The following is a 13,930-nucleotide window of genomic DNA, read 5'->3' on the forward strand; positions in this document are numbered from 1 at the left end:
CCAAAGAGAAGGGCGAGGAACTCTTTCTGGGTTCTGGTTTTATAATCATTTCTGTTTACAGTAGAAAAGAAATATCCCCTTTCTTGAATTCAGCACATAGAGTCTTTTCTTCACTGTCCCCCTCCTTACACAAACATTCTAGGGCCTAGTCCTTCAATGGGTTATTATCGAGCCGCTAATGTTAAACGCAGACGATGCTGCCAGCTGAATGGGATGCCTGTGTCCCTCAGGTGGTGAAAGTGCCATTCAGACAGGCGAACGGTGGCCCCCAGAGTCAAAATAGCTGGTGGGCTGGGTGGGGAGTGGAATGACTTCCAGGCTCTTCTGAAAGTTCAAGAGAGGGTGTGAGCGTGGGAAGGAGGGTCCCCTAAGGCAACTGCTCGTGTCCTGAGGCCATGAGAAGGGGGCTATGTCGATACGTCTCGGGTCTGAGAGCCAGGCTTTGGCTATTTCTCTCTCTTTCTCTGTCTCTCTCATACACTCATACACCCACACGCAAACACACACGGCCCTGTGTTCCCCCACATTATATCGAACACCGGAACTATGACAAGAAAGGGAGAATTCCAAGTGTTACCCTAGAACTTTGTGAAATAATTTTTTATCAGGCATCCCAGTGGGCTGTCTGACCCTGGAACTTGAATCTGTTTCTCAGAGATGCCTGTGGGGAGAAGGCCCCATAAAGAGGAGTGAATAAATGTAGAGACTGTGAACACGCTGGGCTAAAGAGAGAGGTTCCCACTGGGGTCCTCGCCCCGGCTCGGGCAGACAAGGCGGGGCCCACTTCTATGCACCTTCTTCCTACGCGTCCAGCTGGCCCTGGCGATGTGGTGCTCCCGCGTGGCCGGGTGCATGGGGAAGGGGCCTCTCCCCCTTCCCAGACGGAGCTTTGAGTTGACCTGCTCGTGCCCAGCTGAGACCTTTGTAGTGTCTGAGACACTGAGTGGCATATGCCTTAGTTACTCCCTTGCGAAGAAGCAAAATGTCTCTTCTCATTCTACAGTGAAAGAGGGCTTAGGAGAAATGTCCCTCTTTTCTTTACCCCACAAGAGTGATAAAAGGAAAAAGTTAATGTTTTTGATGGATGTTGACACACTCAGGTGACAGGCACAGCAATATTATGTTTGCCGTTATGGTTATGGCCATGCCCTGTGTGTTAATTGTTCCTTCCCACATCACGGCAGTAAGGAAGGAAAAAGACACTGGTACGGACTGCTAATGGGAACATTCGCGGGCCACGCCAGACAGCCGTTTCATACCACAGGCATCCTTGTTTTATTGCACTCCATGTTATTGCGCTTTGCAGATATTGCATTTTTCATAAATTGAAGGTTTGTGGCAACCCTGCAGCGAGCAAGTCGATCAGTGTCATTTTTCCAACAGCCTGTGCTCACGATTGTCTCTGCGTCAGATTTTGGGAATTCTCCCAATATTTCAAACTTTTACATTATATTTTATCTGTTTTGGTGATCTGTGATCAGTGATCTTTGCTGTTACAATTATAATTGTTTTGGGGCACCACAAACCATGCCCATATAAGACAGCAAACTTAATTGATAAATACTGAAGCGTTGAAATTAGGCTAAATAATAACTCCGCAATGGCCTGTGTTAAGTAAAAGGAAGAGTTGCACATCTCTTACTTTAAATCAAAAGTTAGAAATGATTACACTTAGTGAGGAAGGTATGTAGAAAGGTGAGATGGGCTGAAAGCTAGACTTCTTGTGCTAGTTAGCTAAGTTGTGAATGCAAAGAAAAAGTTCTATAATTTTAATTTTCTATAAAATTAAAAGTGCTACCCCAGTGAACACATAAATGATAGGAAAGTGAAACAGCCTTATTGCTGATATGGAGAAAGTTTTAGTGGTCTGGATTGAAGATTAAGCCAGCCACAACATTCCCTTAAGCCAAAGCCTAATCCAGAGCAAGGCCCTAACTGTTTTTAATTCTACAAAAGCTGAGAGAGGTGAGGAAGCTGCAGAAGAAAAGTTGGAAGGTTGCAGGGGTTGGTTCATGAGGTTTAAGGAAAGAAGCCGTCTTCATAACGTAAAAGTGCAAGGTGAAGCAGCAGGTGCTGATGGAGAACCTGCAGCAAGTTATCCAGAAACTCTAGCTAATACCATTGATGAAGGTGGTTACACTAAACAACTGATTTTCGATGTAGATGAAACAGCCTTCTACTGGAAAAAGATGCCATCTAGGACTTTCATATCTGGTAAGGAGAAGTCAATGCCTGGCTTCAAAGCTTCAAAAGATAGGCTGACTCTCTTATTAGGAACTAATGCAGCTTATGACTTTAAATTAGAGCCAATGCTCATTTACCATTGTGAAAATCCTAGCACACTAATTTAGAATTATTTGAAATGTACTCTGCCTGTGCTTTATAAATGAAACCACAAGGCCTAGAAGACAATACATCTATTTACAGCATGGTTTACTGAATATTTTAAGCCCACTATTGAGATCTAGAAGAAGAAAAAGATTCCTTTCAAAATATTACTGCTCATTGACAATGCATCTGGTCACCCAAGAGCCCTGAGGGCGATTTACATAGAGATTAATGTTGTTTTCATGCCTGCTAACACAGCATCCATTCTGCAGTCCATGAATCAAGGAGTCACTGCAATTTTCGAGTCTTATTATTTAAAAAATACATTGTGTAAGGCTATAGCTGCCATAGACAGTGTTTCCTCCAATGGATCTGGCAAAGTCAATTGAACACCCTCAGGAAAGAATTCACTCACTGCTTTAGATGCCTTTAAGAACATTCATGATTCATGGGAGGAGGTCAAAATAACAAGATTAACAGAAGTTTAGGAGAAGTTGATTCCAATGGTCACGGATGACTTTGAGGGAGTTCAAGACTTCGGTGGAGGAAGTCACTCAGCTGTGGTGGCAATAGCAAGAGTACTAGAATTAGAAGTGAAACCTGAAGATGTAACTGCATTGCCACAATCTCATGATAAGACTTGAATGGATGAGGACTTACTTCTTATGGATAAGCAAAGAAAGTGGTTTTTGGAGATGGAATCTACTCCTGGCAAAGATGCTGTGAACATTGTTGAAATGACAGCAAAGCATTTAGAATATTATATCAACTTAGTTGATAAAGCAGCAACAAGGTTTGAGAGGATTGACTCCAATTTTGAAAGATGTTCTACTGTGGGTAAAATACTATTAAGCAACATCAAAGTCTACAGAAAAATCTTTTGGGAAGAGAAAATGCTGATTATCTTATTTTAAGATATCGTCACAGCCACTCTAACCCTTAGCAATCACCACCCTGATCAGTCAGCAGCCACCAACATCAAGGCAAGACCCTCCACCAGCCAAAAAGATTACCAGTCACTGAAGGATCAGATGGCCTTTACTATATTTTTTTAGCAATAAAGTATTTTTAAATTAAGGTATGTACTTTTTTTTTAGACATAATGCTATTGCACACTTAATAGACTACAGTAGAATGTAAACATAACTTATTTTTTTTTTAAGAGGCAGGGTCTCACTCCAGGCTGGAGTGCAATGGTCTGATCATAGCTCACTACAGCCTTGAACTCCTGGGCTCAATCAATCCTCCTGCCTCAGTCTCTCGAACAGCTCGGACTACAGGCTAAACATAACTTTTACAGGCACTGAAAAACAAAAAAATTCATGTGACTCTGCTTACGGTGATATTTGCTTTATTGAGATGTTTGGAACTGATCCCACAGTATCTCCAAAGTATGCCTGTATAGTTTCCTTGGTCATTGATCATACTTCATTCCAAAATGAGCACATCTGAAAACCTGGCTACCTTGAAAATAATGACATGAGCATGGAAGGGCTGGGACAAACCTAAAATGTTTTAATTAATATTCCAAGCAATGCAAAACTTAGTTATCTCACCACTGTTTGATTTCTGTAGACCTGGGTTGTCCAGCAGCCACTGGTCACATGTAACTAGTAAAGCATTTGACAGGTGGCTAGTCGGAATATAGATACGCTATAAGTGTAAAACTTACGCTGAGTTTGAAGACTTAGAATGAAAAAAAGAATGTAAAATATCTCATTGATAGTTCTTTCATATTGACTACATATTTACTTAAATATTTTACTAGGCTTAATTATAACTGTTTCTTTTTCGTTTTTAAAATGTGACTACTAGAAAATTTAAAATTACATATATGGCTGCATTTGTAGCTTGCGTTCTATTTCTTCTGGACAGTGCTGGTATAGCCTTTATTAATAGACGGTGGAGGTATTGCTATCCAGATTTTAGTATTTCCTCCCCATTTCACAATATCAGGGATGCAATTGACCTGAATGGACTCTACTGTTGGATATATTGGGGGCAAATTATAAAGCTCTTTGAGATAGATAAAAGAGAAGTTACTGAGTGTCCTGTCTAATGTTTCCTTGGGATTATCTCCACCTTTTTTTGTTCTTGAGCTATTTTTTATGACAGTTCTGTGGGTTATAGAAAACAGATAAAGATGAAAATAATTCTTATCTATAGAATGTAAATTTATTATGTCTGGTGGAATATAATTGATCATTGCCTTGCAGAAAGACTCTTTTGCATCTCATTGTAAATTCTTTCCAGCATAAATATTGCCCATATTCATGTGGTTTGTTGAATTCTTTGATCCAATCATAACATCTTACTTGTCCCTCATTAATGAATGAGCTAAATAAAATCTCAGACATGAGTTCATTTTATCTTTGTAGGAGAGTCATGATTTTACCTTTTAAAAATAATTGTAGAGACCTTAGGAGTTCATGGTGGTCAAGATTAAATCCCTGTCCTTCCCTGCTCTGGCTCCAGTGATTGAGCTACTCTGGCACCGTGAGATGGAATATAGACTGCCCTTTTCTATAGAAAGTATTTTATCTGATGGTTGATTGCCACTTAAACACTATTCATATATAAAGCAAGGTCAATTGTGGGTTATTTTGAATTTTGTGAGGCAGCCAGAGAACTCTCCTACCTAGCAGAACATTTGATTCTAAACAACACTGTTCTGAGTTCCAAATAATGAAAGAGATAAAATTCATTTGTAAGGCATGCACCGTGGATATTGATCAAGCACCCAGTTGCATGAAGTCCCTACTGTTTAATGGTAACATATATTTAAAAGAAAGTGAGTTGTAACCGTTTTTTGGGAGAGGCGTTGTTTTTGTTTGTTGGGATTTTTTTTAATAAACATTAAAAAACCAGCCCCATTCTTATTTTATTTTGTTGTGTGTATCATGCTTCCACTTATTTCTGTGAATAGCATTGATTTCAACCAACATAAGCAAATTAAAAATATAGAGTGGGTAATTTCATATACTCTTCTGTTTCTTTTTTACCACACTCAGGATTTAAATGGTTTGTTTCTTTTCCTTATTTTTTAAAAAATAAGTTGGCTTTTCTTTTTAACAGAAAGAAAGATCATTAAATTTTGTGAGTTTTGGCCTCCAGCATTTAAGTTTTTACAGAACATGAGGAAGTTTACTAGTCTTTCACAAGCAGGGAAGTATGATTTTTATACATCTGTAATTCTGCAAACGAACCATTTACTCTACAAGTGCAGAAGAGTCCCCTTTAAATTATATGTTTTATGGGCTATTTTCTTATACAAAGCAGCCTGCTTGGTGACTTTGTTGAAAGTACACTTATACAATATTCTCACCTGTATAATATGTCTATATTTAATTATTTTCTTTCTTGTTTCTTTGGGATGTAATATGATGGATGAGGTTTCATGGCATGAGTAAACCCCATGATGTGAATATTTTTAATCCAATAAATTACCTGGTGATACAATCAAGAAAACCAAAATATGTGCTTTTCTGATTTTCAGTTGTTTGAAATTAATTTTTGAAGTTTAACTTGGCTATAGATGATTTTGTTTTTTTATATTCAGAAATGCTTTTTAAAAATTAACAAAGAAGAATATGAATTTATATAACTACTGCACAATAAGATGGCATTATTTTTTAAGAAGCTGATTTAATTAGACAAAAATCTTCAGAGGAATTTGAGAGATCTTTAGGTGCTTTTAATGTATCTTATAAAAGAGTTTTGGTCTATCTTAATCCTCAATAAAATGGGGAAGAAACATCGGCATGTTAAATATTCCATCATTATTCAAAAATAATAGAATACTGTATTTTAAAATAAAACCAAGATTTCATTTCCATGGAAAATTTATTTCTTATGGAAAAGCTTTAATTTTGACCCATTTTCCACAGAACAAAATTACCGTATTCTTTACCTCTTTCTTTATCTAGGATTTCTTTAATTGAGGTTTTTCTCCCAAGTTGATAGTACTTGTATTTTCTATCAGAAAGTATTTGCTGCAGTCATGAATGACAGTTAAATAAATAGATATATGTAAAGATATAGATTCTTTCTAGAAAGTAAAGAATTGGGGAATATTTTCTAGAAAATAGTTTTATTACTATTAACCAGGTAGCATTTATAAGATTAATGAAAGGATTATGTCTTTGTCCTCTGCTGTCCATTAAGAGTTAAAAAGGTTTGGGAAAAAATTACTATTTATTACATATGACTGCACTATTTATTGGTACTACTGACTGCATAAATAATATCACATTCTATTTAGGACATACAGCTTCAGATGTCAGGAGAGTCTCCATTGCTATGTGAAAAATAGCTAAGAAAGGGTTAAATTTGGGAGGTACTGAGGACTTCAGGTATTTGTAATGTGGAGTGCAGGCAATTCATGAAATGCCTGATATTGGTGGGCAATATTTTGTATTTGCCTTTTCCTTGGAAATGGGATCTTTGTCAGAGTTTCAAAAGTATCCCTGGTCACCTGCCTCAGAAAAAGTTCCCAATTGCTTAGCTAGCAAGATTGCTAAAGCTTGCTAATAACATCTAGGTGAAAATGAAGGTATTTAAGAACAATCTTATTGTTTTGTCCGTATGATGGTCAATGCAATTCAAAGACTAAACGTTTTATACACATTTTTGGCAATGTAGATAACCTTTAGAAGACAGAGCCCTTTAACATGCCCTCTCAGGCCTCTTTTCCCAAAATCTAAGACCCCCTTGCTTTTGAACATTATACCATCTTGTGCTAGCCCCCAATCTTTCTTCCCTCCTCCCTTTGAATTAGCTAAGGAAATCCCCACAGCACTTCTGGCTTCTGGAGGGATAGATAATTCTGTCTCCACGGATAGAAATTCAGTACTGTGATCCATTTAAGAATGTGATCAATATATGTTCATATAATTGGTCAGTGTTAGGAATAAATTATTAAAGAAATATTGTGCTATTGATACAGGTTTTATTAACTTATATGCTCATAACTCCAGTATTTCTAACAATAACATAAGAAAGTAATGAATCATTTATTTACGATCAGTGATGGAGGCAATACTGTCAAAGTCTGTATTTGCCAATACCATTCTAAAGTTTATCCACACTTGATTTCAACTTCTATTCTTCAAAGTTTTCCCTCTATCCTAAAATAGAGGCATATTTTAACTTGCAGGCAAGCAGAAGTTGAAGGAAATTGCAAAGCAATCTCTGAATAACGAACATCTTGCCAGGAAAATGTATCTGATCTCTAAGGAAAGGGCGTTGGAAGAGATAGGAGATGACAGGATTTTCTCAGACACAAGTTTGAGTTCTTTTGACAGCAATGTCTCCCTGCTTATCTGTTTATGAAGCGTAGAGAAGTCTGCTCAAGAAGTGAGGAAGTTTTGGAGACGTAATCGGAAAGAGAAAATTGCAGACAAGGAAGTAGTTTAAACTAGCTCACTTCTCATCTTGCTATTTTCAGAATTTTCCCTACATCCTACGCTAATGACAACCTCGTACAAAAGACAAACATTTTCCAGATGTTTTGGTGAATTTACTTTTTCCCCCCCATAGATAATGGTAACTAGCTTTTGATTAGGGCTTTATAATTTTAAAAGCATGTAACTCATTTAATTTTCACAAGACTCCTTTAAAGTTGCTATTGTTATTATTACTACTACCATGCTGATTTTTTTCAAGTAAGAAAACTGAAGCTTGGACTCCTTTGAATCATCCAAATAATAAACAGTGGTACAGGAATTTTTAAATACAAATTATTAAACTCCAGTTCTCTTCTCTTCTCTCTCCTTTGGTATGACAATGTCATAGAATGAGATAAGCATCTTTTAATTAAACAACAACTTTGCCCTTTTGAGTAAGAGCTTGGAGAAATGTAATGTGCCATTTTGTGTATCCTTAAAAATGTTTTGCCTGAAGAATCTGAAGTGATTTATGTTTATGGACTGAATACATTATTCCCACCATTTTGAAATATTTAGGAAAGGAGGGAATATAATTTTTTGCCATGAAAATAAACTAACACCGTCAGGTTAGGAGTCAGTGCTGAAGAAAGCATGGATTGCTCCGTATATAGTTGCTGGCATTTATGGAAGTTGAGATTTTAGCTGGAATCTGTGTCATTCCTCCAGGGTGCACCAGGGGGCCCTTCCTCCTCTCATCTGCTTCCATTCCCCATTCAGCAGCTCCAGAGGTTCACAGAATTCAGCCCCTGCAGCCAAAGGTTGGTTTGGAACATGAACATTGCCCCTTTCTATTTTACAAATGACAGAGGTGAGGCAAAGAAATGTTGCCAGATATCTACCATAAGTCAAACGACAAAGTCAGGATCTTCCCATGATGCCATGTGCTTGCTTCACATGGCTTTTTCTATTGAAGTACGTTTTAGTTAAATCCAAAGGTGAAAAATCAGAAAAAAGAAACTTTGCAGCTGTTTTTTCCTCAAGGACCAGGCTCCCTTTCTAACCCAGAATTGTTTCTCCATACTACGGAATCAACTTTCTATAACAGATGGGTCTGTAAGTAATAAGAAACCTTGTCATTCGTCCAGTGGCACGTGCGGCTCTGATTGTCATGGAGGGACCACATGACATGGATGCAATTCCTCTTTAATGTGCCACTCTTCATCGGCGCCCACGTTTAACATGCAGGCCTCCAGCAAGATCAGCGTGAGTGCCGCGGAGCTTGGTGGAGATTCGCCAAGATAACAGGCCAGCATTTGGGACGGGGTAGTGATTATGTGATTTCAATTTCATACCATCTGTCCCCGGATTTCTTTCACAACCTGGCTGGCCACTGGCTTTGGAGGACAGTCAAAATGCCAGGGCTCTGGAATATCCTGCATGGTATACAAAGGAGCCAGCATCCCTGTCAACTCCGTGGCTGGTTCTCGCCATGGGGAAGCAGCCTGGAGACTGGGGGCTTCCAGCAAGATATGTACTCGAAAGTCCTAGTGGAGCGTGGTAAGCCTTCGGAAGCTGGCTCTGTCTCTGAGAGCCTGGCCAAGAGATGTCAGCTTGTTCCACAAGCCAGAAAGAACGTAGACAACCAAGAAAAAGGGAGGAAAAGACATGCTGACATTCTTCTCCATTGGAACATTCTTTCCTCTTGGGAGACCATCAGCCTCACCATTTACTATCAAACTGTAACCACCCTTCATCCTCTTTCTCCAGCAGAATCTCACCGTTCCAATAAGAACCTAAACCGGAAGGCAAAAACAGGAAAAAAAATATGGCTTGATGGGGGGCAGTGAGTTAGAGTTTTTCTTTTTTTTCTTTCTTTCTTTTTTTAATGGTGGCTTGTTTTACACAGGCTCTTGAATGATTGTTTTCTTTGCTCTCAGGCAATCTGGACTAATTGATACCATAAAGGTCTGGAAGCTCTAAAATGTTAGTTCAATTCCCAACTCTGACACAAAGAAGCTAAACAACCTTGCAAGAGAATATGTAGAAAAATCAACCACAATTTTCCTATCTGCGACATAGGGTTAGGGTACCACTGGGATGCTGTGTGGCATTTTTAAAAACTTGTTCTACAAATGCTAATTATTTACCAGTTGGCGTTCCAGATCGTGTCTCTTGACATCAGTAACTTGATTGCTAACAGGATGAAACTGGTTTAACTTTTAAATACGAGTTTCCGAAGTATAAGTTTTCAAAGTCATCAGAGAAACAGAATACTGGATGTGGGGGACAAAAAAAACCTCAGGCAGGAATCAAGATGTCAGCTCCCCTCATTTCATAATGAGGAAACCAAGGCCCAGAGAGGTTAGAGACCCACCCAAGGCCACAGTCAGGGTTAGAGCCGAGCCAGGACAAGAACGCCAGGCTTTACCTTTGATCAACATCACATTTTATAAACCAGGTCACCTTCAATATGCCCGCTCACCACGATGATTCCTGGGGAAAGGATTTTTCATGACATCGATTTTTCACGGCTCTAGATGGGTGATTTGGGGCAATGTGTAAGAGCACTTTGTGATATAGCTGCTTCCCCATCAAGTCCAACACTCCTTGCTCGATGACAGAATTGCCACCTTCTCCTATCAGTCGCTGAAGTCTTAGAAGGCATGAAAATAAACAAAGCCTGACAACTCTGTTCCCCATGTTATGACCTGTTCACCTCCCCTGCCATTTCCAACTTTCCTTCTCCCTGAGTAGCCTCCATGTTATTTAAGTCAGCAGGACTCTCAGGATTCAGGCAGCGCGTGTGGAGGCTGCCAGAAGGAATACCGGCACGGCAGGCATGTGGGTCTGAGCTCTATAAACCCCGGGTCGTGACTGGCACAGAAGGGGCTCCAGCTGCTCTTGAAATCGCTTAGTCTTGAAACTTCCTTCCAACTGTTCCTTTCCTTATTCTTAACTACTTTATGCCCTGGAATCACGGAGTTTCTCATTTTGATAAATATTATTTGTTGAAGCACTCAGGAGCCTACTTTATTCTGAAATGTTCCAACAGGCAGCTTTAACAAGAATACGGGTAACTTCTTTAAAAAAAAAAGAAAAGAAAAGAAAACCCAGCTTAAAGTTTATTGTGAGTGACAGTAGCAATCCTACCTCAAATTCATTTAAAAATACCAGAATGTTCACAGCAGACTTTTTCATAATAGCTGCAAAGTGGAAGCAACCCAAAGAAATGCCCATCGGCTGATGCCTGGGTGAACAAAATATGGTATAGCTACACAATGGGCTATTACTCAGCAAGGAAAACAAAGTATCGATACATGCTGAAACGTGGGCAGATCTCAAAAAGTTATGCTACGTGAAAAAAGTCAGATAGAAAAGACCACATATAATACGATTCCATTTATATGAAATGTGCAGAAAAAAGCAAGTCTATAGAGGTAGAAAGTGGCTCAGTGACTGCCATGGGCTGGCTGGACGGAGGTGGGAATGGGGGTGACTGCAAGTAGGCATAAGGTTTCTTTTTTGGGGTGACGGAATTGTTCTAAGATTCGATTGCAGTGATGGCTGCACAACTGTGTAAATTTACTAAAAATCATGGCGTCGTATACTTCAAAAGAGTGAATTTTATGGTATGGAAATTATACCTCCACAAAGCTGTGCAAACGAACAGCCACACAACAGATGCCCCGGTTCCTCGCCTGGAGAACATCTTTAGAGTGGGGCGATGTCTGGTGTGTTGGGGCCGCAGGACTGAGTCGGCCTCACAGTTTCCCTCACCCTGACTGCTCCTCACGGAGGGCAAGTGACCTTCAAGTCAGAGCAGGAGCCCTTGACACGACGCAACGATTTATTAAATGGACTGGCTGCCCGTACAAAGTCAAGTCTGCCAAAGCCCCGGTTCAGGGACAAACGCACTCACAGCGAAAAGCCCGCGGCTGCGGCACCAATTTAGATCTGCAATTAGGACACTTAAGGTGCTTAGGGCTGACAAGGAGTTAAAATAAATGTTGATTCAGTTGTAAAGTCTTCAAAGATGTAGTCTTGCAAAGGAGCCTTGCACAACTGCAGGGTTTTATTTATTTATGCATTGTTATGGACTTTAAAATATTTGGGGTTTTCTTTCCCCAGAACTTTTCCATCCAGCCCTGGGACCCTTAGCAGGGAATACTTAGCAGGGAAACAGGTCTGAATAATGCATTCAAGATAATTTCAAAAAATCACCCTTTAACGAGTACCATATTCCCTCCAATTTTCCCTTGTATATGATTCACCATTTTGCAAATGCTGATGTATAAAGAATGCATTGAATGTGGCAAAAGTTGAAGATAGCCCCTGTGGATAAGACCTAATGGACACCATCCTGAAATAATACATACAGCTCAGCCCCCAGACATGTGTCTTCAATTTAAAATAATTCAGCAATCATGTTCAACCAGAACCTGATTACACAAAATGGGACTTTTTAACTCCCAGACTTGGATCAAATTTTGAGGCCACAAAAAAAAAAAAAAAAAAAAAAAAGCCGGGGGGTGGGGATAATATGTGCCATGTTTATATATTCCAGATACTGTGATTAAATGATCCTCACACAAATTTAACTGTTTCTTTGAACTTATCAAGGGACCTAGTACCATTTTCCACCTGTAAGTTTGCCTTGCCTTTCAGAGAACTTTCATGAAAGTCCCAGCAAGAACACAAAGGGAAAAAAACTGAAAATAAGTTGGGTCCCTGTCAGAATATGATGGTTTCCAAAGACTGAACTACAGTCTTGTTCTCCACTTTCTCGTAGGCTCAGAAGAGAAGGAGACTGAATAGAGGCAGCTCTCTAGGGGTGGCGCAGAGGGACCCAGCACAGGACCCAGTACATGGTGTCCACTGTGGTTCTCCCCTTTAATCTCTTTTTTGTTGCTGGCTGGCCCCTCTTCTTTCTTATGGCTACTTGGGTCTCTTTCCATATAGGCCAGGAGGACCCCTGCCTGTATTGTGACTTCTGAGACGCTAAGAGGCCCCCACATCCTCTTCTTTGATAGGCTGCCCAATACTGGAACTGCTACCTTTATTAGGTACTTATTTCTTCAAATCCCTGTGATCAGAAGAAATAGTGAATATAATACTTGTTGATTCCCAAGCAATGGTCCCTAGAGATAAGATTGCCAGATAAAACACAGAAGGCCTAGTTCAATCTGAATTTTAGATAAACTACAAACACGTCCACATCACCAGGAGAATGTTCATCTCACCCCAGAAATGTTATTGAAGCTCAACTTTCGAGATGTAATGCTCTAAAAATTAGGCAGCGTAAATCTGGATATACTAGAAATAAAGCTTTTTGTTCATATGCTTTGTTTTTAAATAAATGGACATATTTAGAATGGATGGTTTTCTTTTAATGTTGATAATGTTTCCACTTTTCCTTTTGTTTACAGGTCCCTTGGGTATTTTACGAGCTAAAAGTAGGAAGCAGGACTGTTTCTGGGTGTGGCTGAAGGAAGAGTTCCTGTTGCTTTGGATTCTGACTTCCTGGTCTAGGGAACAGCAAGCTCTCCTGGAGGGTACGCCGGGCCAGGAGGCTGCTGGTGGAGTCATGGCACCTGTAAACAGGTTTGTTTTGAGAAATATGTTATTAGACATAAAATAGCAAAATTTGTAAGTGATTGACTTTTCTCCCCCATAGATTAGAGTGGATTCAATATTATCTCTTTAATAGCTTCACTTTTAATCACTTACATCGGCAAGTGGGAGAGGAAGGTGGTTTGAGGAATTCCAGGTACATTGACTGTGCCCACACCACAGTCTGTCATTCATGTGACTATCAACTGTCATATGTGCTGGGGCAAAAAATGAGATTAAGATTCGCTGCTCTCAGTTACTTCCGGGTGGGGAAACCCACGGTTGAACTTGCTCAGCCTTTCATGGTACAAGTTTCTGCTCTGTGGGTGGGACCCAAAGTTTCTTTCAGTTTCCTAAACTCCCATATTCCAGAAGAGAAGCCATTCTCTTTTCTTTCTCATCCTTCCTTGACATAGAAAAATTTATTTTTAGTGTTTACTCTGTGTCACACAAGCTTGGTTTCTGCCCTCAGAGAGCTTATGTTTCAAACCAAGGGGAGGGAACATTTTTTGAGGGAATTAAAGGTGAAAGATTCTGAAGGCCACTAAAAGAGTTGAGAGGGAGGGGTCAGGGAAAAGTCGAGCAGGGGAGAAAAAGGTACAAAG

Source organism: Eulemur rufifrons, chromosome 29 (assembly GCF_041146395.1).
Source record: "Eulemur rufifrons isolate Redbay chromosome 29, OSU_ERuf_1, whole genome shotgun sequence".
NCBI classification, from domain to species: domain Eukaryota; kingdom Metazoa; phylum Chordata; class Mammalia; order Primates; family Lemuridae; genus Eulemur; species Eulemur rufifrons.